This window comes from Mustela nigripes, chromosome 4 (genome assembly GCF_022355385.1).
Source record: "Mustela nigripes isolate SB6536 chromosome 4, MUSNIG.SB6536, whole genome shotgun sequence".
In the NCBI taxonomy this organism is placed as follows: domain Eukaryota; kingdom Metazoa; phylum Chordata; class Mammalia; order Carnivora; family Mustelidae; genus Mustela; species Mustela nigripes.
In genome coordinates, this window is record NC_081560.1 from 127,190,987 (window position 1) to 127,214,303 (window position 23,317).

The 23,317-nt window shown below is 39.4% G+C and overlaps 1 pseudogene; it reads left to right on the plus strand.

Moving 5' to 3' along the window:
• The first annotated feature begins 9,579 nt into the window (after nt 1-9,579).
• On the plus strand, nt 9,580-10,332 carry LOC132016417 (small ribosomal subunit protein RACK1-like; annotated as a pseudogene).
• Nucleotides 10,333-23,317: the final 12,985 nt, after the last annotated feature.

Consider the following 23,317-nt stretch of genomic DNA (forward strand, 5'->3'; position numbering starts at 1 on the left):
TCATCAAGACACTAGGATGGTGATAAATAAGCCAAGTCTTTGCATTTGGTAGCCCTTTTTTTCTGATGGAGGACACAATCAAAGCTAGAAACAATTACGTGGAAATAAATACACTTGTGAGATAGTTTCAGTTAATGATAAATGCTATAATCATGTGATTTATAATGTGTTGAATGGAATAGGATTTAGGGCAGACTTTAGGGTTGATGACTAGAGAAAGTGCTCTGAAGAAGTAACTTTTGAGTAGTGAGACCGGAATGAGAAGAAGGAGTCAATTATGTGAAGACCCACTGAAGAAGGAAGAACAGATGTCAGAGAGGGTGAACTTGATGTATTCAAGAGACATGAAGAAGGTCCTTGCACTGATCTAGGAGAAGAGGGTAGGTAGGGCCAGGTCATGAGAGACCTTATAAGTCAGGCAGAAACTTTGTATTTTATCTTAATTGTAGTGGAGGATTTTTAACAGGCAAGTTACATAATTAGACCCATGCCCTTTATCTGTGTCATCCAATATAGTAGCCACTAGTCTTATGTGGTTATTCAAATTTAAATCAATTAAAATGAAATAAAATTTAGTTCCCAAGTTACACCAGACACATTTCAAATAGCTATATGTGGTTACTGGCAGCTGTATTGGAAGTGTAGGCATAGAATACTTCCACTGGAAGTGTAGGCATAGAACATTTCCATCATTGCAAAAAGTTACGGTTCTAGAGAGAGTGGAAGCAATTAGAGGCTACCGCTAGTTCAAGTTAAAGACATTGATATCTTAGACAAGGGGTTGTAATAGCTGAGATAGTGAGCAGTGTTGTACTTCAGGTAGAGTTGGAAGGTAAAGTCCATAGGACTTCCCAAAGAATTGTTTATGAGGGAATGAATGGAAGAGATGAATTAGCTATATTTGCAGGTCTACTTTGGCAGAGTTAGGAGGATTAGAAATATTTACATGTGGAGGAAATAGATCTCTGTTGGCTCAATGGAATAGAACTCATCCTTCACCTGGGAGAGAGCAAGAACTTTTAAAAATCATGGAAATGCATGCATGACCAAAAATATGGTTGCAGGTATTGGTGAGGAACTAGTAGATTTTGAAAGTTGTAGATACTTTGGATTGACAGGTCAGTGGGGTCTATCACTAAAGTAATAGAACTCATTCTCAGGGAATTTTGATCACTGCTGATGGATGTCCTACAAATCTCATTTCTGATTTCAAAGAGATCATCTTTTTCAAGTCTTCTCCAAAACAAAACAAAACAAAGCAAACAAAACAACAACTAGGTTTTTTTTTTTTGTTTTTTTGTTTTTTTTGCCATTAAAAAAATTACTTACCTTTCTCTAAAGTTCAATCTGATGCTACAGGTACTAAAGGTCATTAACAAGGCGGGGGGGGGGGTGCCTGGGTGGCTCAGTTGGTTAAGAGTCTGCCTTCAGCTCAGGTCATTATCCCAGGGTCCTGGGATCCAGCCCCCTGTTGGGCTTCCTGCACAGTGGGGAGTCTGCTTCTCTCTCTGGTCCCTCCCCTCTCCAGCTTGTGCTCTCTCTCTCTCTCTCTCAAATAAATAAATAAAATCATAAAATAAAAAAGAAATACTAGGGTACTGGGTGCCTGATTATGCTCTTTGCTGGGAAATTAGTAAATTAAAAACCGTAGGAGCAGATATTCCACTGTGGTTCCTATTCCTATTCATAAAAGGATGTATTTGTGGAGAATAGGCCTTCACTGGAGAAGGATTTACAAGGTCAAATCTGAAATGCTCAGTTGACACCTTAAGGACTCTGTGATACCAGACAAATTATTTACCACCTTTGAGCCTTCATTTCCTCACCTATGAAATGAGATTAGAAATCTCTGTTGCCTTTTATTTATATGAGATTAAAACTAGATGAAGAAGTGATAACACCATTTGACATTTATTAAAATACTTATTATGTGCCAGGTACGGTGTTAAGCAGTGTGATGAAGCTGTGACAGACTCTGTGCTAAACTTAGTAGCTTAAAACAACAACCCTTTTATTTACTCATGATTCTGTGAGTCAGCAATTTGGGATGGAATTTGCTGAATGGTTTTTCTGCTTTTCTTGCTTGTGGTTATGCATGTGGCTGCAAATTAATCTGGCAGCTCTGATAACCTAACTTGTCCCCTCTCCTATGTCTCGCAATTGGTGGTAGCTGTTAGCGGCTTGGTATAAGGACCCACCGCTAGGACAGCTTGTCTCTCCTTCACTGACCTCTTATCCTCTAGTAGCCAGGCCAGGCTTCTTCATCTGGAGGTTCCAGGGCAGAATTCCAAGAAGTAAGAGCAGAAGCTGCAAGGATCATTGGATTCTAGACTTAGAAATGCCACATATCACTTCCATGACATTCTATCTATCAAAGCAAATTACAGGTAGACCCAGATCCAAGGGTAGGGTAATAAACTGTATGCTTTTATGGGGGGAGAGGAAAAATCATGGTGCAAATGGGCAGGCATGGTCATCTCTGTGAACAATCTCCTGTGCTTGTCAACATACAACCTCATCTAACCTGCACAGCAATACTGCTTTCCTCATTGGAGAGATGAGGAAATAGGCACAATGAAGTTGAATAACTTCCTCAAAGTCACATAGTCAGTCAGTGCCCAAGCTGGGATACGAACCCAGACAGCCTGACTCTGGAGGCCATGCTCTTTTATTAAGTTCTTACAGTGGAATTCACATTATGATAGAGACTACTTGGGCTTCCTTTTTCCAGTTCCTTTCTTCTGGGGCACAGGATAGACTACACTTCCCCTTATAGTTTAAGTGAGGTCACATGATCGGTTCTGGGCCAATGGAGGCATTTAAGAGCAGATATAAATTCTTCATTCTCCTTTATCCTTTTCCTCTATGACTCTAGAAACCAAGGATTGATTGAAGTTGTGGAACTGTAAGAAGTAGATCCAATTGCTGAGTTATGATTCAAAAGGAAGCTGCCCAATCTGCAGCAGAAAAGAAAATTGCATGTGTTAAGCCACTGAGTTTTTGAGATTTATTATTGTAGTGAAGCCAATTCTCTCCTTATTAATACAAGCCTCACTGTATTTCCTACTTGTAATGCAAAGCCATGATCTTATAAAAATTTCAATTGAACAAGAAAGAATAGAGAAAAATTTAAAAATCATTCCAAGTTCTACAATCCAGGGTCAACAATTCTCCATCTCCTCATGAATATCATGAAAGATAATTCTCTATGTATAAGAATATATGCACAATTTATGTAAATAAGTTCTTTTATCATCAAACAATGTAATTTCAGAGTTGTTCTTGGTCAAATTAATAGCAACCTATGTAGGAAGCGCTTTAAAATGTATAACATACAAGAGGAAGGTTTTGAGAATACACAGTCTAGGGGTTAAGAGTGTGAGTTCTATATCTTGAGTGCTTGATCTCAAATCCTCACCCCATCACTGACTTTGAGAAATTTACTTACTCTTTCTATGCCTCAATTTCTTCACCTGTAAAAGGGGGCGATAATAATAGTACTTATTATACAGTGATTTGTACATTTCATCTAGATGTGCAAAGAAAATGTAGTTTCTATACTTTCTATAAGAGATCTTTCTCATAACCCACTGTGAGATAGCAGAGGGCTGTTCTGAGGGGGTGGAAGAAACCACGTTACTGTCTTCTGGTTTTGAAAGACTTCCAAGGAAGTATTTAGCCAGTCAAAAATCCATCTTCATAATCGAGCTATTGCCCCCTTCCCTTATATTTTCCCCAAAGGAGGTATAAAGAAAACCTGTCTTCCTCTTACGATTCTCTTTTCCTCTCAGGTTGCTGCCTCACTCGCAACACCTCTGACACAGCTGTGTGGGAGTTTTCCTTCACCAAGCAGTTCTCTGCAATATCACCTGGATGTCCTGTAATTTAACTAGTTGGGACGCTATCCACCTGGAGGTAGAATCAGATCTTACACGTTAAGGGCTCAACCCTGCAACTGTCCTGACACTACCTCACACACCACTTGAAAGCCCAGGTTGTCAACTGTACTTGACCCACACGCTCCAAACCAGAACTTCTCACAACCCCCTCCTTGGGTTCAATTAATTTGCTAGAGTGGCTCACAGAACTCAGGAAAACAGCTTACTTCCTGGTTATCAGTTTATTATAAAAAATATGATAAAAGATGCCGATGGACATCCAGATGAAGGAGAGGCATGTGTAGGACAAGGTATGTAGGAAGGAGCATGGCGTTTCCATGCCCACTCTTCCAGGACCTCTATGTGCTCTTCACACCCCATGCTTTTGGGATTTTTACAGAGGCTTCCACAGGTGAGGAATGATTGATCATTAACTCCATTTTCAGCCCTTCTCCCTTATCTGGAGAAAGTGGGGTGGGACACAAAATTCTAAGCTTCTTATCATGGCTTGGTCTTTCTGGTGACTAACTACCCATTCAAGAGCCCATCAAGAGTCCCTTCGTTGGAACAAAAAACATTCACCTAGAAAATTCCAAGGGATTTAGGAGCCCTGTGTTAGGTATGGGGTCAAAGACCAAACATTAGAACAAAAGATACTCCTAGTGCTTTTTTTTTTTTTAAGATTTTATTTATTTATTTGAGAGAAAGTGAGAGAGCACGAGTAGAGGGAAGGGGCAGAAGGGGAAGCAGGCTCTGTGCTGAGCTGGGAGTCAGATCCAGGACTCGATCCCAGGACCCTGGAATCAGGACTTGAGCCAAAGGCAGACGCTTAACCAACTAAGCCATCCAGGTGTCCCATCTTTCTGGATTATTACAGGCACACACTGTAGGGAACAAGGAGCACTGTCTTTTCTTCTACTTTAACTCAACCCACCCATCTGAACACTTTTTCAGAGGTTGGCAGCATCCTTTGCATAGAGGTCTCATTCTAATATTCCAGTTGGGGATTGTGTCAAAAACTTCGTTTGATTTTGTTTTTTTAGTCAAACCTATATAATAATCTTTTGCTCCCAGACCAGTCAGTTCACATGGCAAATAGTGTACTTTGCCTCCCCACACTTACCCATGATTTCAAGGTACTGAGCAGAGCAGACTTTCTCCTTCCTCCTCTTTTCTATGGGGACTGCATTTAAGCCACTCAACCTCCTTGCTCAATTTGAATGGCAGAAAGGTAAATTTATTTTAAAGATTTTGTTTGACACAGAGAGAGAGATCACAAGTAGGCAGGAAGGCAGGCAGAGAGAGATGGGGAAGCAAGCTCCCCGATGAGCAGAGAGCCTGATGCGGGGCTCAATCCCAGGACCCCGAGATCATGACCTGAACTGAAGGCAGAGGTTTAACCCACTGAGCCACCCATGCACTCCAGAAAGGTAATCTTTACACTGCGTGGCTCTGATAAGTCAATCGGGAGCTAGAAATACATTTATTTAATAATCTCAAATACTCGGGGCACCTGGGTGGCTCGGTGGGTTAAGCCTCTGCCTTTCGCTCGGGTCATGATCTCAGGGTCCTGGGATCGAGCCGCATATTGGGTTCTCTGCTCAGCGAGGAGCCTGCTTCGCCCCCCCATCTGCCTCTCTGCCTACTTGTGATCTCTCTCTCTGTCAAATAAATAAATAAAATATTCTTTAAAAAATAATTTCAAATACTCTACCATTAGAGTGTTATCATCATCATATAGGAAGTGCTAATTTCTCCTTCAGTGCCCTTCCACTCAAGGCTTTACATTGCCCACCAGATTTTGGAATTTGTAGTGGTTTTGCCTGTTAGACGGTCGGAAGGCAGTCCACCTGCTGTCTGCTTCGAATGCAGAAATGAGCATCGTACCATATGGGATCCTTAACGCCCACCCACACGGCCCAAGACACAAGCAGCAGATCCTTTGGCAACTGTAAGCCAGACACCGCTGGGGTGGCTGCTGTGCTTGGGAATGACAGATTTTAAAAATCTTCTTAATTACATTTTTATCCCACAGCTATAAATTAATTTTTGGTCTTTTTGTTGTCTGTAAACCAACCCGGGTTGTATACATAGCCTACAAATGACCAAGACACGTTTACATCGCTGGCAGCTGCATCATCAGCGCTCTCCACCAGCAATGCTTGTCTCACGCGGATTGAATCAAAAGCCTGTCGAGGGGTGAAGTCGGGGGCTATCACAGGACCTCTCCCACTAACTGTCAAAGCCCCAAATATCACACTTTGGCATTTATTTCTTTGAGTGAAGACATGGTTTTTATATCTATCAGCAGATTTACCAGACCATATAAGAACCCGAGGGTTCTGGATAAATCTTACTTTAACAAGCCTTCCAGATAATTAATGGGATTAAATTGAATTGCAGTTCTTTCTTGGTGACTGCATATTATTTAAAAACAAAAACTAAACCTGTTACTCATTTGCTTCCTCTTTAAGGTTCAATCATCCCAAGTGAGTCCAATTAAGGAGGCCTCATGGGTATCTCTTTTAAGCTGTGGCCAGAAAGAGCCAACGAGAATCTATGGCATCTTTGAGCTCTTTTCTGTGACTTCATTTTATCTGAAGTTTTGCCAGAATACAAAATTAAGACCTGTTCCTTGGGGGCAGAGTTACAGGATTACAACGTGACTCTTGGTTTTCATGCGAGACAACAAGGCCACCCTGCTCATCCATGTATTCAAGCACCACAGGTGGGAGTGTGTGAGAGTCAAAGCCGGAAGTTGCCCTTCCTCCTCACCCTCCCAGCCCTGGTGAGATGTGTGCAGTTGGTGTGATCCCCATTGCTGGGCTTCCTGAACCTTCTTTCTCCCAGAGACTTGCCGAAAGCAGCCTCCAGGCGCAAGTTCCCAGACGAGATTTATCTACTTTCTTTTGAGTTGGTGAGGACTGCCCTGAGAAGGAGAGTTAGATTACTTCTAACCAGGGGAGAGTGGATTCCACGCCCTCCAAGTCGGCAGTGAACGGGTAGCGACTTTCAGTGGCCAGCGTGAATGGCCTGTTCTACAGGAGTGCGTGGTGAGAGCTGTGGTGAGTGCTCCACCCCCAAGTTTTTTCTCTCTGTGTGTTTAAAGTTAGCTATTCTTTCTCTCAAATCCTCTTTGTTCAGTGGTTTGTTTTTTGTTTTTTGGTTTTTTTTGGTTTGTTTGTTTTTGGTTAATGTGCTACGAGAGATTAAAATGGTGAGTGGAAAAAGATGTCAAGCTGCACTTTCAACAACTAAGTATCATTGGGGCAGCTAGGAGGGCCTACTGCCTGCAGTTTCTTTAAAGTTGGGTTTTCTAGGGCCATGCGGGTGGCTCAGTTGGTGAAGCATCTACTTTCAGCTCAAGTCACGATCCCTGGGGGTTGTGGATCAAGTCCCTCATAAGGCTTCCTGCTCAGCGGCGAGATGGCTTCTCCCTCTACCCTTCCTCTCTGCTTGTGAACTCTCTCTCACTCTCTCTCTCAAATAAATAAATAAAATCTACAAGAAAAAACACAAAGTAGGGTTTTCTAGTCTCATAATACTGAGCTAAGTCTTGGGGTCATCAGAAAAGGGGAGTGTTTACGCATGACGGTGTACTGTGTGTGCACGCTGCGTGGGGGCGTTGCAGGGCTGTAGACTGGTGCAGGCCAGAGGAAGAAGCAAGGGCTGCATAGATCTTGGAAATGATAAGCTCTGTAAAGTGCAAAGCGCCATCTCGTTTAGGATCTTCCCACCTCCTCAGCTTTGTCATCTTGCATTTCATTTCTTTATGCGATCTTTGAAAATTCACCATAATTTTTGTTACATAAATTATATATTAGTTTAATTATTTACTATTTATTTGTCTGCCCTCTCTTGTTCACCTCTGAAAATGTATGCTCCCAGAGGGCAAGGACATTTATGCATCACTGAATTTTTCTAATGCCTAATAGGACTCAGTAAAAATTTGTTGAATGAATGAAGGGTTGAATATACTAAGTATTTCCCATATATCACCTTCAATACTCTTGTAGAATAATTATAGAATAATTTTTGGTTAAAATTGTCTTTTTTAAATTTTCTGTTATATATACTTAACAATAAAATCCTATGGGTGAATTGTAGAAATCAAAGAGTTTAGAGTCTGGCATTTGGAATATAATCATCATAGAACCTGCTGAGTGCTTTAATGAAAACTACATACTCTGATAAACAAGCAAGGAGTTGAAAATAGTCTATCAAGTTTGCATGCAAGCTATTTTAGGGCTGCTCAGCTTTGCAGTCTGACCACAACTGTTTAAATGTGTCAGTCATTTCAGTCTTCATTGTCCTAAGTCTAGCCCAGAGCTGTGCCTCATTCTTGGCAGAATTCCAGAGTTAAAGATTGTTCCAGAGTCCTCTTCAAGGGCCACATAGCCCACCTCAGCCTATTACTGCTTCCTAAGGAAGCACCCTGTAGATTCACAGTTTCGATACTTGTCTTAAGGACGGATTCACACCTTGGAGCAGGGAAGGTAGGTGGTCAAGTATCAGAAAAGTCTGGGGTATTTTTGAATGGTATTGGTTCATAAATATTGACCTTTCTTCGTTGTGACTCTGTAAAACCTCTCAAATGAAATCTCTAGGTTTTGCCTCCTCTGACTCTTACCTTCTGTTCCTTACAGCTTTGTCTTTCACCAGGTATATCTGTTTTTTGGTGGAGTATAAAATGACAGATTTGCGTCTTTGTTTTAATGCCTTTAATACCAGCCTTTACTGGTAGAATAGCATGTCCATGCAAGATTACATTCTTCTCTTTAAGTTACAGTGTCTAAAACAGGGGAAAGAACTATAAATAGTATACATTAATAGTGCTAACTTTCAAAAGATTTAGAAACAGAAAAATTACACACTTGGAAGCTTTCATTTTTCTCTCCTTTCTTAAGTCTTACTTATTCCTTCTGAAATTCAGATTTTAACTTATATGATATCCTAAGGTAACATGTAACACCTATTATATAAGAAAAAGAGAAATAAGATAATAGTACCAAAGACAGGATCTCCTGCATGTTAAGTGAAATGTCCATACACATGTACCCACACTTAGCTGGTAGAGTGACTTGGAATAATTCTTTTGAGAATGGATTTTGTATAATACACAGCAAGAGCTGTTCATAGATTTTTGACCCAATAACCCCACTTTCCATTGGGAAAAATTAAAATGTCTGGTGACTCGATAAGATGAATTATGAATATCATGTAAATTATATACCTATTGGAAGGAATAGATAGAATTAAAATTATATTTCTGTTTACAGTTCCATTGTATTACTTATATAGCTATTAAATTACATTTATGAAGACCAGGCATGGAGAAAAGCTTTTATTTTTTAATATAAGTGACAAAGCAGACAATTAAATCACTGGGATTCCACATGTGGAAAAAATAGAGATACATCCAATGCAGCTCTTTATTCCTCACTAGGGCTGTGGCTGGAGTGGCTTCGGTGCTAGTCTCTCTGAGCCTTCCAGCTCCATCCTTATTACCACGGGAACACCTGATGTCACCACTGCCATGACTGAGCAGAGGACACTTTGTGGTACCCTCAAGGGTACCACAATGGCTGGTTGACGCAGATTCTCGTCCCTCCCCAGTTCCTGGACATGATACCATCTGCCTCTCAAGAGAAGACCATCATCATGTAGAAGCTCACCAGGGAGGAGACTAACTAGGGCATCCATGGTGGGCTTCCCAGGGTCATCTCCTCGGATGGCCAGTTTGCCCTCTCAGATTCTTGTGGTGGAACCCTTCAACTTTGGGATCTACAATGGGTACCACCACACACAGATTTGTAGGCCATACCAAGGATGTGCTTAGTGGGGCCTTAACCTCTGATAACACTGCAAATTGTCTCTGGCTCCGTAGACAAAACCATCGAGCGGTAGAATATTCTGGGTGTATGCAAATGTACCGTCCAGGATGCGAGCCATTCGGAGTGGGTGACTTGTGTCTGCTTCTCGTCCAGTAGCAGCGACCCTATCACTGCCTGCTACGGCCGGGACAAGTTGGTCAATATATGGAACGAGGCAAACTACAAGCTGAAGACTAACCACTTCAACCGCACAGGGTACCTGGACATTGCGACTGTGTCTCCAGATGGATCCCTCTGCTTCTGGAGGCACAGGGGGCCAGACCATGCTGTGGGACCTCAGCAAAGGCAAGCATCTTTATACTCCAGATGGTGGAGATATCGTCAGTGTCCTGGGCTTCAGTCCTAACAGACATGGGCTGTATATGGCCACGGGCCCCAGCATCGAGATCTGGGACTCAGAAGGCAAGATCACTGTAGACGAACTGAAGCAGGAAGTTATCAGTACCAGCAGCAAGGCAGAAACACCCCAGTGTACCTCTCTGGCCTTGTCTGCTGATGGCCAGACTCTGTTTGCCGGCTATGGGGACCTCATAGAGCCAGTGACCATCAGTACGTGCTAAAAATCTATGGCAGAGCTTTGGGGGGGGGGGGAAGGTTTTCTGACCTTTAAAAGAAAAAAAAAGAAATACATTAGGTGCAAACTGGAAGGAAATACTTATTTTAGAAAGGAAGAATTAGGGGTGCCTGGGTGGCTCAGTTGGTTAGGCATCTGCCTTCAGCCTTCAGCTCGGGTCATGATCCCTGGGTCTTGGGATCAAGTCTCTCATTGGGCTCCTTGTTCAGTGGACAGTTTGCATCTCCCTCTCCCTCTGTCCCCACCCCCTCTCCCCTGCTTGTGCCTGTGCTTGCGCTTAGGTATGCTCTCTCTCTCAAATGAATACATAAAAAATATTTTTAAAAAAAGAAAGGTAGAATTCAATGTGGTTTCTTTCTCTCTTTTCTTTTTTTATTTTTTAAATACCCCCCCCCTTGTAATAAAGTGTAAAAAAAAATCTAAAAAGATCCAAGAAGGTCATATAATTTCTGGGAAATGACTACACAAACTACATTGAAATAAACTTGGCAAAAACCTGAGCTCAGACCTGAAATGAAATAAACAAATGCCCATCAGTTACCCATCGTATTCCACTGTTCACTTAACTCTACCAATGCAAGTATTTTCAACCCAGCTCTGGGGACCTTCATGATGTATGTCTACTTTCAAAAACTGCTGAGAAATATCTGGAATCCTATATAGTACTGTTCAAGGTGTATCCAACAACACAGGAAGAAAATAAGGGTCCAGATCACATAATTAGGAAGGGATGCTGCACCTAGAAGTATAGCATTCCCCCTTCAGAGGTCAGCTCCAGGGAGAGAAGCTGACCTGGGGAACGGGCCAGTCTTACTTGTGGTGCTGCCTTTGGAAGACAAGGACCTGAGGAGAGAGGTCACTACTCTGGGAAACCAGGTGGACGCCTGCTGAGTGGTCAGAGAGAGACAAACCAGGAAGTGAACCAGTGGGTCCGAGAATGAAGCTCTTCTAGGGTTTTTGTTTAGAAGGGACAAAAAACACAGTCCAGTGTATCTTAAGTACATCAAGACTGTATTGGGTTATATAACTAGGAAGTCCATAATATCTAGGAGTTCAAATGACTTCAGCAGGATTTTTCCCCCCTTCTCTTTCTGTGTGTCTGTTTCCTTATACAATTTTCAGATCAGCTTCTCTTTGTCTGTTCTCTTTCTCTTTGTCTCTTTCTTTGATTAGCCTTCCTCCAGGGAGCAGAATTTGCTGCGACTGTCTCAAGTCTATGTCATCCATCTTAGAGATCCTTAAGAAAGAACTCCAGGGGGCTCCTTTCCTGTTGCATTACACATAAAAATGGTGATTGGGTTTCCTACACATGGTGGCTGTGAATTAGACTTACAAGGGAATGTCCCTTGCTCAGGACACTGCCTGTGGTGCTGACTATCTATTGTGGTTGGTAGGAAATCAGGGCACTCTTTCTGATTAAAAATATTGACATTAAAAAATAAACCCACTGACATTAAGAATCTCTCATATCATTAGTGAAAAATTGGCCTGAAAGTAATAGAAGATCACATAAACTCCCATTGGGAGTAGTTTTTTGTTTTTTTTTTTTTTTAAAGCCCTGCTTACTAACCATGGCTCTCTATAATACAGAATTTCAGCCAGTAAAACAGAGTTAAGTAAATAAACTTGAGATATGGTTGGGAAAAAAAGCTATTCTTGTCTCAATTTTTCCCTTTTATTTTGAACCCCCTGATTGTATAAAATCTTCATTTCCACCCGCTTCCTGCACCTAGTGTTGCCGATGACAACAGCAGCTTCCTGGGGTGGGGCCGGGGCAGGGCAGTAATGTGTGTCTGGGTCATTTGTAAGTTGAGTGTTTCTAAGGTGGAAGCTCTCTGTCCTGCGTTAGTCATTCAAATCTCCACTTTTAAGCAGGTCAGTCGTCTCTTCTCTAATGAGGAAGTACTTGTTCTCTTAACATTCTGGCAACATTCTGTTTGCTTATTTTTTCCCAATCCGAGTTATCCCAATGAATAAGTCCATCTTTTGACCCTCAGGTGCTGTATGCAGCAGAAGGAAACATTGCGCATGGAAAGGGGGAATGAACAGGTGGGAGTGACAAGAGCAAGAAGGAACCAGACGAAAGCAGCCAAGGTCTGTTAAGAACGTGAGTGGTTCTGAAGTGTTTCAGTGATACAGAGTACACGCACGACGATGGGCATTACCCGCCCTCAGTCAGGTTCTATAGGAAAGGACAATGAACAATGGTCCTCTATTCTGAAAGTTCTTCCCAGCAGGCTTTTAGAGGGGCCTTGACAACCTCATTAGTTAGTATTCCTTGGGATTAAGACATGGAGGATTTCTTTTCGAAAAGGTCAGATCTTACGCATTTTGTACTAGCTCCAGTGCCCTATAAATATTGAGTAAATGACATGGCCAACATTATCAGCCAAGAATAGCTCATAGTATTTTTAGCCGATTAATTCTAGTCATTCATTTAATCATTCATTCAGCACACATTCTTTACTGATGAAGATTATAAAAATAACTTATTTTGCATGGACTATAAGTTAGGCAATGAGCTAAGTGTTTTATGTCCATTATCTCAATGGACATAGTTGCGATTAGTATTTACCTATTTTATAGGTAAAGAAGCCTGAGCTTGAAGAGGTTAAATTAATTTCTCCATGCAAATGGCTGATAAATGGCAGAGGCAGTACTTGTCTCTAAGACACACTGATGCTTAAAGTCTGAACTTTAAACCCCAGAGTATTAGGAGATAATCCTTCATGGGCATCTTGCATTTTTTTCATGTATTAAAGAAACTGGGATGTTTGTTTTGTAAACTTTTCCAGAGTCTGGGTTTTTCTTTGTGATTCTGGGACCCTTTATTTTTTTTTAATTTTTTAATTTTTTTGTAAACGCATAATGTGTAATTAGCCCCAGGGGAAAAGGTCTGTGAATCTCCAGGTTTACACACTTCACAGCACTCACCATAGCACGTACCCTCCTGAATGTCCATAACCTCACCACCCTCTCCCTACCCCACCCCCCCGCTCCCCAAAGTTTGTTTTGTGATGTTAAGAGTCTCTTGTGGTTTGTCTCCCTCCTGATCCTATCTTCTTTCATTTATTCTTTTCCTACCCCCCAACCCCCCAACCATTGCTTCTCCATTTCCTCATATCAGTGAGATAATATGATAGTTGTCTTTCCCCGATTGACTTATTTCGCTAAGCATAATACCCTCTAGTTCCATCCATGTCGTTACAAATGGCAAGATTTCATTTCTTTTGATGGCTCCATAGTATTCCATTGTGTATATATACACCTTCTTTATGCATTCATCTTGTTGATGCACATCTAGGTTCTTTCCATAGTTTTGCTATTGTGGACATTGCTGTTATAAACGTTCGGGTGCACGTGCCCCTTCGGATCACTACGTTTGTATCTTTAGGGTAAATACACTGTAGTGCAATTGCTGGGTCATAAGGTAGCTCTATTTTCAACTTTTTGAGGAACCATCATGCTGTTTTCCAGAGTGGTTGCACCAGCTTACATTCCCACCAACAGTGTAGGAGGGTTCCCCTTTCTCCGCATCTTTGCCAGCATCTATCATTTCCTGACTTGTTAATTTTAGCCATTTTGACTGGTGTGAGGTGGTATCTCATTGTGGTTTTGATTTGTATTTCCCTGATGCCGAGTGATGTGGAGCAATTTTTCATGTGTCTGTTGGTCATCTGGATGTCTTCTTTGCAGAAATGTCTGTTCATGTCCTCTGTCCATTTCTTGATTGGATTATTTGTTCTTTGGGTGTTGAGTTTGCTAAGCTCTTTATAGATTTTGGATACTAGCCCTTTATCTGATATGTCATTTGCAAATATCTTCTCGAGTCTGGGTTTTTCTGATTGCATCCTTAAAGTATCATTTAACATTTTCACATTTCCTCTGTATTTTCTGTCAAGTGGTAGTCAGATATAGAAGCTTGATCAAGTTTCAGCTCAATTTTTTGGGACAAACCTGCTAGATAAGTGGTATTATGTTCCTTCATGTGCCAGGAGACCTGAAATGTGATGTCCCTCTTTTCTACAATGTTAATGACCATTCATATTGAGTATCTGGTTCAACTAGTTTTTTGAGGTTGCAGAATAGTGATTTCCTATTGTCAATTGTATATGTATGTAGCATTGTGTACCTAAGAAACTCTTTTTACGGGTGCCTGGGTGGTGGCTCAGTGGGTTAAAGCCTCTGACTTTGGCTCACGTCATGATCAGGGTCCTGGAATCGAGCCCCGCATTGGGCTCTCTGCTGGTCAGGGAGCCTGCTTCCTCCTCTTTCTGCCTGCCTCTCTGCCTACTTATGATCTCTCTGTCAAATAAATAAATAAAATCTTTTAAAAAAATAAAAAATTAAAAAAAAGAAACTCTTTTTAGTTATTAGCTAGAATACTTCTGTAAAAAGAAACTTTCCCTTATCCATTATTTGGTTACTTTGCAGTATACTTTGTTAGGGATGGCAGGAAGAACACTTGACTCTTTCCTGTTACTTGTATATCTTCAAAATAATGAGCTAATTCCCAAGCATCTTCCCTGGTTATCAATTAATTGTTTTTATTATAATTATGAACTCAAGGATTTAAATATATTTGATGGTTTTTAATGTATTGCAGTTCTTGTTGATGATAAAATCAGCTCATTTTTTATACATCAGGCTCCTGAGTCATTTGGCTTTAACAATCAAAGAAATTGATAACTTCTTTACTATCATGCATGACAAGATGTCCCAGCTCATCTTTTAAAATTTCCTGCCCAAACTTAGAACTGTCATTTCTCTAAAGAATCTTGGTTCTCCTACGTGGAAAATAGTATCTGGAGAGCCCCCCCCCCCCAGCTTTTATATTGGCAACTAATTAACGAAAAAATCATGTCTCTAGCCTGCATTCAGCCTGTGGCTAGTCTGTTGTTGACCCCAGGCCAGACTTTAGTAATAGTAGTGAGAATTAATAGAAAGAGATGGATTATAATGATATTTTTCCAAGTTTTTTTTTATTGTGATAAAATACACACAACAAAATTTACCATCCTAACCATTTTAATTGTACAGTTCGGTGGCATTAAATATGTTCATAAAGTGCAACCATCACCACCATCCATCTCTATGGCTCTTTCATCTTATAAAACTGAAACTCTATACTCATTAAACAATAACCTCACTTTTCCCCGACAACCACCATTCTTCATTCTTTCTCTATGATTTTTACTAATCTAGGTATCTTGTGTAAGTGGAATCAATCAGTGTTTGTCTTTTTGTGATAGTCTTACTTTACTTAGCATGGTGTTCTCAAGGTTTATCCATGTTGTAGATGTATCAGAATATTCTTCATTTAAGGCTGAATAATATTCCATTATATGAATTATATCACATTTTGCTTATCTATTTGTGCTTGGGTGGATACTTGACTCGCTTCCACATTTTAGCTATTGTGAGTAACACTGTTATGAATATGAGTATACCAGTATATTTTGAGACCTGCTTTCAATTCTTTTTGGTATATATCTACAAGTAGAATTGCTGGGTCTTGTGGTCATTTTATTATTAATTTTTTGAGGCCCTTCCATGCTGGTTTCCACAGCATCTCTACTCCTTTTTATTCCCATCAAAAATGTACAATGGTTTCAATTTCTCACCAACACTTGTTACTTTCTATTTTTTTGCTGTTGTTGTTTGTTTTCTTGACAGTAGCCAAAACATAGTAATTGGTGTGAGATGGTATCTCACTGGAGACTTTTTTTAAATTTTAATTTTAATTCTAGTACACTTAACATAGTGTTATATTAGTGATTCAACAATTCTATACATTACGCAGTGCTCATCCCAACACCTGCACTCTTTAATCCCATCACCTACTTGACTCCATCCCTGCACTCGTCTCCCCTCTGGTAAATGTCCTTTAAGAGTCTGGGTTGGTTTGTTGTTGTTGTTGTTGTTGTTTGTTTGTTTTTATTTAAAGAGAATTTTTTAAAAATATATTTTGTGTGTTTTATTTAGAGAAAGAGAGAGAGAGTAGAGAGAGGGATGGAAGGAGAGGGAGAGAGAGAATCTCAAGCAGACTCCACACTGAGCATGGAGCCCAATGTGGGGCTCAATTTCACAAACCTGAGATCATGAACTGAGCTGAAATCAAGAGTCAGATGCTTAATTGACTGAGCCATCCAGGCACCCCAGAGTCCGTTTTTTTTGGTTTGTTGTTTTCCTTTGTCCATTTGTTTCTTAAATTCCACATATCCATGAGATCATATGGTATTTGTCTTTCTGACTTATTTCATTTAGCATTATACTCTCTAGAGCCATTCTTTTTTTGCAAATGACAAAATGTCATTCTCTTTGTGGCTGTGTAATATTCTGTCACACACAAACACACACAAATGCACACACACTTTTTTTTTTTAAGTAAATCTACCCCCAACATGTGGGTTGAACTCATGACTGTGAAATCAAGAGTTGCATGCCCTACCAACTGAGCCAGCCAGGTGCCCCATATCACATCTTCTTTATTCATTTATGTACCAATGGACACTTGGGCTTCTTCCATAATTTGGCTATTATCAATGATGCTGCAATAAACATAGGGGTGCGTATATCTTTTTGAATTAGTGTTTTCATTTTCTTTGGTTAAGTACCCATTAGTGGAACTGATCATATGGTAGTTCAATTTTCAATTTTTAAAGGAACCTCCATACTGTTTTCCATAGTGGCTATATCAGTTTGCATTTCTACCAACAGTGTAAGAGGGTTCCTTTCTTTCCAAATCCTTTTCAATGCTTATTATTTCTTGTGTTTTTTATTTTAACCATTCTGACAAGTGGGAGGTGATATCTCATTGTGGTTTGTTTTGCATCTCCCTGATGATGAGTGATGTTGAGCATCTTTTCCTGTGTCTGTTGACCATCTGTATGTCTTTCTTAGGGAAATGTCTGTCCAAATCTTCTGCTCATTTTTAATAGAATTATTATTTTGGGGGGTGTTGAGTTAGAAGTTCCTTATATGTTTGATACTAACCTTTTATCATATATGCCCTTCGCAAATATCTTCTTCTATTGCGAAGGTTGCCTTTTGGTTTTGTTGATTTTTTCCTTTGCTGTGCAGGAGCTTTCTATTTTGATGTAGTCCCAGTAGTTTATTTTTGCTTTTGTTTCCCTTGCCTCAGGGGACCTATCTAGAAAATGTTGCTACCGCTGATGTCAGAGAAATTACTGCCTGTGTTCTCTTCTAGGATTTTAATGGTTTTAGATCTCACATTTCAGCCTTTAACCCATTTTGAATTTATTTTTATGTATGGTGTAAGAAAGTGGTCCAGTTTCCTTCTTTCGCATGTTGCTGTTCTGTTTTCCCAACACCATTTGTTGAAGAAACTGGTTTTTGCCTCATTGAATATTCTTTCCTGCTTTGTCAGAGGTGAATTGACCATAGAATTGTGGGTTTATTTCTGGATTGTCTATTCAGTTCTATTGATCTGGGTCTGTATCAAAATAGTACTATATTGTTTTGATCACTACAGCTTTGTAATATAACTTGAAGTACGTAATTGTGATGTCTTCAGCTTTGCTTTTCTTTTTCAAGATTATTTTTATGATTTGGGGTCCTTTGTGTTTCCATACAAATGTTAGGATTGTTTGTTCTAGTTCTGTGAAAAATGTTGTTGGTATTTTGATAGGAATTGCACTAAATGTGTAGACTGCAAGGGGCAGGGAGGGAAGGAATAAGCATGCTGGGCCTGCTGCCTCCCCCAACACCAGAACATTCAGGGGCCAGAGCTAGAGGGAGCCAGGGAATGGCAGGGCTTTAGGGGGCTGTCACCGAGTCTTCTGGGGTGGTCACTAATTCCGTGGCAACACACTCTAGGAGTAGTCTGAGGTGTGCACAGGATCCTCCATCCACATTTCTTCCCTGTGCCCTCTTCTCAGGAGCATGTTCTCCAGTGTCCTGGCTGCCAGGGCTGTGGGCATCCAGATGGTGGCCTCACAGGTCCTCTGGGATGTGGCTGGGCTCACCAACACACCAGTTACAGTCTTCACTGCTGCCCCCACTGATCCTGGCACAAGGGCTACTTGCTCTGAAATTATGCTGAGGCAAGGAGTTTTAAAAGATGGTTCCCACAGAGAACTTTTAATAAAAGTGAAATTTGGAGAAGATACTGAGCACTTAAATAGACCTGCTGACTTAATTAAACAGTACATCCTGACAGGACATTTCATGAATCCATATGAGTTGGCTTCATTTCAAGAGAGAAATGTAACAGAGCAGGGATGGTTTCAGAAAACTTTAATATAGAAGCTCCCAATTATTTGTCCAAGGATTCTAAGGTTCAGTTTGTGCCAAATAAGATTCACAGTGCGTTGTTTCTAAGCTTTTTTTTTGCCTGTGCGCTACTGCTATCATCTGTCACAGAATAAAGATGAGGAAACCTTTATTGTGGTCAAGAACCCTGATTTCAGGGCACCTGGGTGGCTCAGTGGGTTAAGCCGCTGCCTTCAGCTCAGGTCTTGATCTCGGGGTCCTGGGATCGAGCCCCGCTCTGGGCTCTCTGCTCAGGAGGAAGCAGGCTTCAGCAGGAAGCAGGCTGAGATCATGACCTGAGCTGAAGGCAGAGGCTTAACCCACTGAGCCACCCAGGCGCCCTTCCCTCTAAATTTTATGGAGTTAAAAACTTTCTATGAACTTTGTCCTCATTTCAGTTAGGAAAATGAGTACTTTAGTATTAGAGACAAATTCTTTTCATTTTGTAAATAAAAACATTTTAATTTCAGTTAAAAATTGAGAAAATCATTATAAATAAGAATAAAATAATTTGGATGAAAAACGTATAGATTGCTTTGGGTAGTATAGACATTTTAACAATATTTTTTCTTCCAATCCATGAGCGTGGAATGTCTTTCCATTTCTTTGTGTCGTATTCAGTTTCTTTCATCAGCATTTTATAGTTTTCATACTACAGGTCTTTTACCTTTTCAGTGAGGTTTATTTCTAGATATCTTATTATTTTTGTTGCAATTGTAAGTGCGATTTTTTTTCTTAATTTCTTTTCCTGCTGCTTCATTATTGGTGTATAGAAATGCAACAGATTTCTATATGTTGATTTTGTGTCTTGTGACTTTACAGAATTCGTTTATCAGTTCTAGGAGTGTTTTGGTGGTGTCTTTCAGGTTTTCTATATATAGTTTCATGCATCTGCAAAGAGAGAAGTTGTTACTTCTTTCTTACTGATTTGAATGCCTTTTATTTCTTTTTGTTGTCTTATTGCTATGGCTAAGACTTACAGTTGAATGATATGTTTAATAAAAGTGGTGAGAATTGATATCTGTGTCTTGTTTCTGACCTTAGGGGAAAGGTCCTTAGTTTTTCCCCATCGAGGATGATGGTAGCTATGAATTTTTCACTAATGGTCTTTATTATGTTTCCTGTAAACCTACTTTGTTGAGAGTTTTTATTATGAATGGATGTCATACTTTGTTAAATGTTTTTTTATGTCTATTGAAATAATCACATGATTCTTATCCTTTCTTTGATTGATGTATGACATTGACTGATTACAAATATTGACCCATTCTTGCAACCCAGGAATAAATTCCATTTGGTTGTGATGAATGATTTTTTTTTAATGTAATGTTAGATTTGTTTTTTTAGTATTTTGTTGAGGATTTTTGCATCTGTGTTTATCAGAGATATTGGCCTGTAGTTCTCTTTTTGTGGTGTCTTTATCTGGTTTTGGTATCTGGGTAATGTTGGCCTCATAGAATGAATTTGGAAGTTTTCTTTCCTTTTCTGTTTATGTAATAGTTTGAGAGGAATAGGTGTTAAATCTTCTTTAAATGTTTGCTAGAATTTTCCTCTGAAGGCATCTAGTCCTGGACTTTTGTTTGTTGGGAGTTTTGATTACTGATTCGATTTCTTTGCTGGTAATCAGTCTATTCAAATTTTCTATTTCTTCCTGTTTTTGTTTGGCAGGTTATATGTTTCTAGAAATTTATCCATTTCCTCTAGATTATTCAACTTGTTAGCATATAGTTTTTCATAATATTTTCTTATAATTTTTTGTATTTCTGTGGCATCTGTTGTTATTTTCTCTCATTTGTGATTTTCTTTATTTGAGTCTTTGAAATAAAGTCTTTCCTTTTTTCTTGATAAGTCTGGCTAGAGACTTATCAATTTTATTGATTTTTTTCCCCCAAAGTACCAGCTCCTGATTTCATTACTCATCTGTTCTGTTGGACTTTTTTTGTTGTTGTTTCTATATCTTTAATTTCTGCTCCAATTTTTATTATTTCCTTCCTTCTGCTGGTTTTAGGTTTTTTTTTTTTTAAAGATTTTATTTATTTATTTGACAGAGAGAGATTACAAGTAGGCAGAGAGGCAGGCAGAGAGAGAGAGGAGGAAGCAGGCTCCCTGCTGAGCAGAGAGCCCGATGCGGGACTCGATCCCAGGACCCTGAGATCATGACCTGAGCCGAAGGCAGCGGCTTAACCCACTGAGCCACCCAGGCGCCCTGGTTTTAGGTTTTGTTTGCTGTTCTTTTTCTAACACTTTCAGTTGTAAGGTTAAGTCATTTGAGATTTTTCTTGCTTCTTGAGGTAGGCCTGTATTGCTATGTACTTCCCTCTTAGAGCCGCCTTTGCTGCATCCCAAAGGTTTTGAACTGTTTTGTTTTCATTTTCATTTGTTTTTTGATTTCTTCTTTGATTTCTTGGTTGACCCATTCATTGTTTAGTTACTTAATCTCCATATATTTGTGGTCTTTCCAGATCTTTTCTTGCGGTTAACTTCTAGTTTCATGGTATTGTGGTCAGAAAAGATGCCTGGTATGATATGAATCTTTTTTAATTTATTGAGTCTTGTTTTGTGGCCAAATATTTGAGCTATTCACATATTCCATGGGTGTTCCATGTGCACCGGAAAAGGATGTGTATTTTGCTGTTACAGAATGGGAAATTCTGAATATCTGTTAAATTAGTCTATTCCACTGTTTCATTCAAAGCCATTGTTTTGTTTTCTTGTTGATTTCCTGTTTAGATGATCTGTCCATTGATATAACTGGGGTGTTAAAGACACCTACTATCTTTGTAATATTATTGATTAGTTCCCTTATGTTTGTTATTAACTGTTTGTTATTATATATTTGGGTGTTCCCAAGTTGGGTGCATAAATAGTTACAATTGTTACATCTTCTTGTTGGATTGTACCTTTTATCATATATTGCCCTTTCTTGTCTCTTGTTTTAAAGTTTATTTTGTCTGATGTAAGTATTGCTACTTTGGTTTCTTTTGACATACCCTCACTTTCAGTCTGCAGGTATGTTTAGGTCTAATATGAATTTCTTATAGGTTATAGGCAGGTCTTGTTGTTTTTTTTTTTTAATCCATTCTGTCACCCGTGTCTTTTGATTGGAGTGTTCATTTACAATCAAAGTCATTATTGATGTATTTATTGTGATTTTATTGCCTGTTTTGTAGTTATTTCTGAAGATATTCTCTGATCCTTTTTTGTTTTCTCTTGTTCATGGTTTGCTGGTTTTCTTAAGTGCCATAATTAGACTTCTTTGTCTTTATTCTTTGCATATTTCTTAGTGTTTTTAAAAAATTTGTAGTTGCCATTAAAAAACATCTTCTGCATATAGCAATCTATATTAAGTTGATGGCCATTTAAATTTGAACCCATTCTTTGCTTCTTTCATCCCCACATTTTAGGTATATGGTATCATATTTTATACCCTTTTATTTTGTAAATCCTTGACTGATTTTTTACAAAAATATTGATTTTTACTGCTTTTGTGTTTATTACTTTCATACTGTCATTTTTGGTCTTTCCTTTCCACTCAAAGTGTCCCCTTTAATATTTCTTGCAGGCTGGTTTAGTGGTCATGAACTCCTTTAGTTTTTATTTATCTGGGAAACTATCTCTCTTTCTATTCTGAATGATGGCCTTGCTGGATAGAATATTCTTGACTACAGGTTTTTGCCATTCAGCACTCTGAATATATTATGCCCATCGTTTTTGGCTCAGAAAGTTTCTTTTCATTTATTTATTTGTTTGTTTTTATTTTTATTTTTGGTCAGAAAGTTTTTTTTTTTAAGATTTTATTTTTTTCAGAGAGAGAGGAAAAAAAAGAGAGCATGAGCATGAGGAGGGTGGGGAGAGACATAGGAAGAGGCAGAAGAAGACCCCCCCACCCCCACCCCCCCATTTAGCGGGAAGCCAGATGCATGGCTCAATCCCAGGACCCCTGAGATCATGACCTTGCTCAAAAGTTTCTGTTGAAAATTACACTGATAGCCTTATGTGGGGTGTATATATATATATACTGTCTTCTTTTGTTGCTTTTAATATTTTTTTCTTTATCACTGTATTTTTGCCATTTCAATTACAGTATGTCTTGGTATGGATCTGCCTTTGTTGGGAGCTCCCTGTGCCTCCTGCATCTGCAGATCTAGTTCCTCCCCCAGATTAGGGAAGTTTTCAACTATTATTTCTTCAAATAAATTCTCTACCATTTTTCTATCTATTCTTCTGGGACTTCTACAACATGAATATTATTACGTTTAATGGAGTCACTGAGTTCCCTATGTCTATTCTCATTTTCCCTAATTCTTTTTTCTCTCTTTTGATCAGCTTGATTACTTCCCATTACTCTGTCTGTTAGGTCATTAATTCATTCCTCTGCTTCTTCCAGCCTGCACTTCATTCCGTCAAGTGTGTTTCTCATTTTGTTTATCGAGCTCTTTATCTCTGCTATGTTATTCTTTGTCTCTGTGTTAATGGTATCACTGATGTCCTCCACTCTTTTCCCAAGTCCATTGAGTACTCTTGTGATCATAGTTTTAAATTCTCCATCAGGCATGTTACTTATATCTGTTCTGCTTAGATCTCCAGCCATGGCTTTGTCCTCCTCTTCATTTAGGACATATCATCCTGTCTTCTGATTTTTTCTAAATTTCTGTGCCTGTTTCTCTATGTTAGGAAAGTCAGCTATGTCTCCTGTT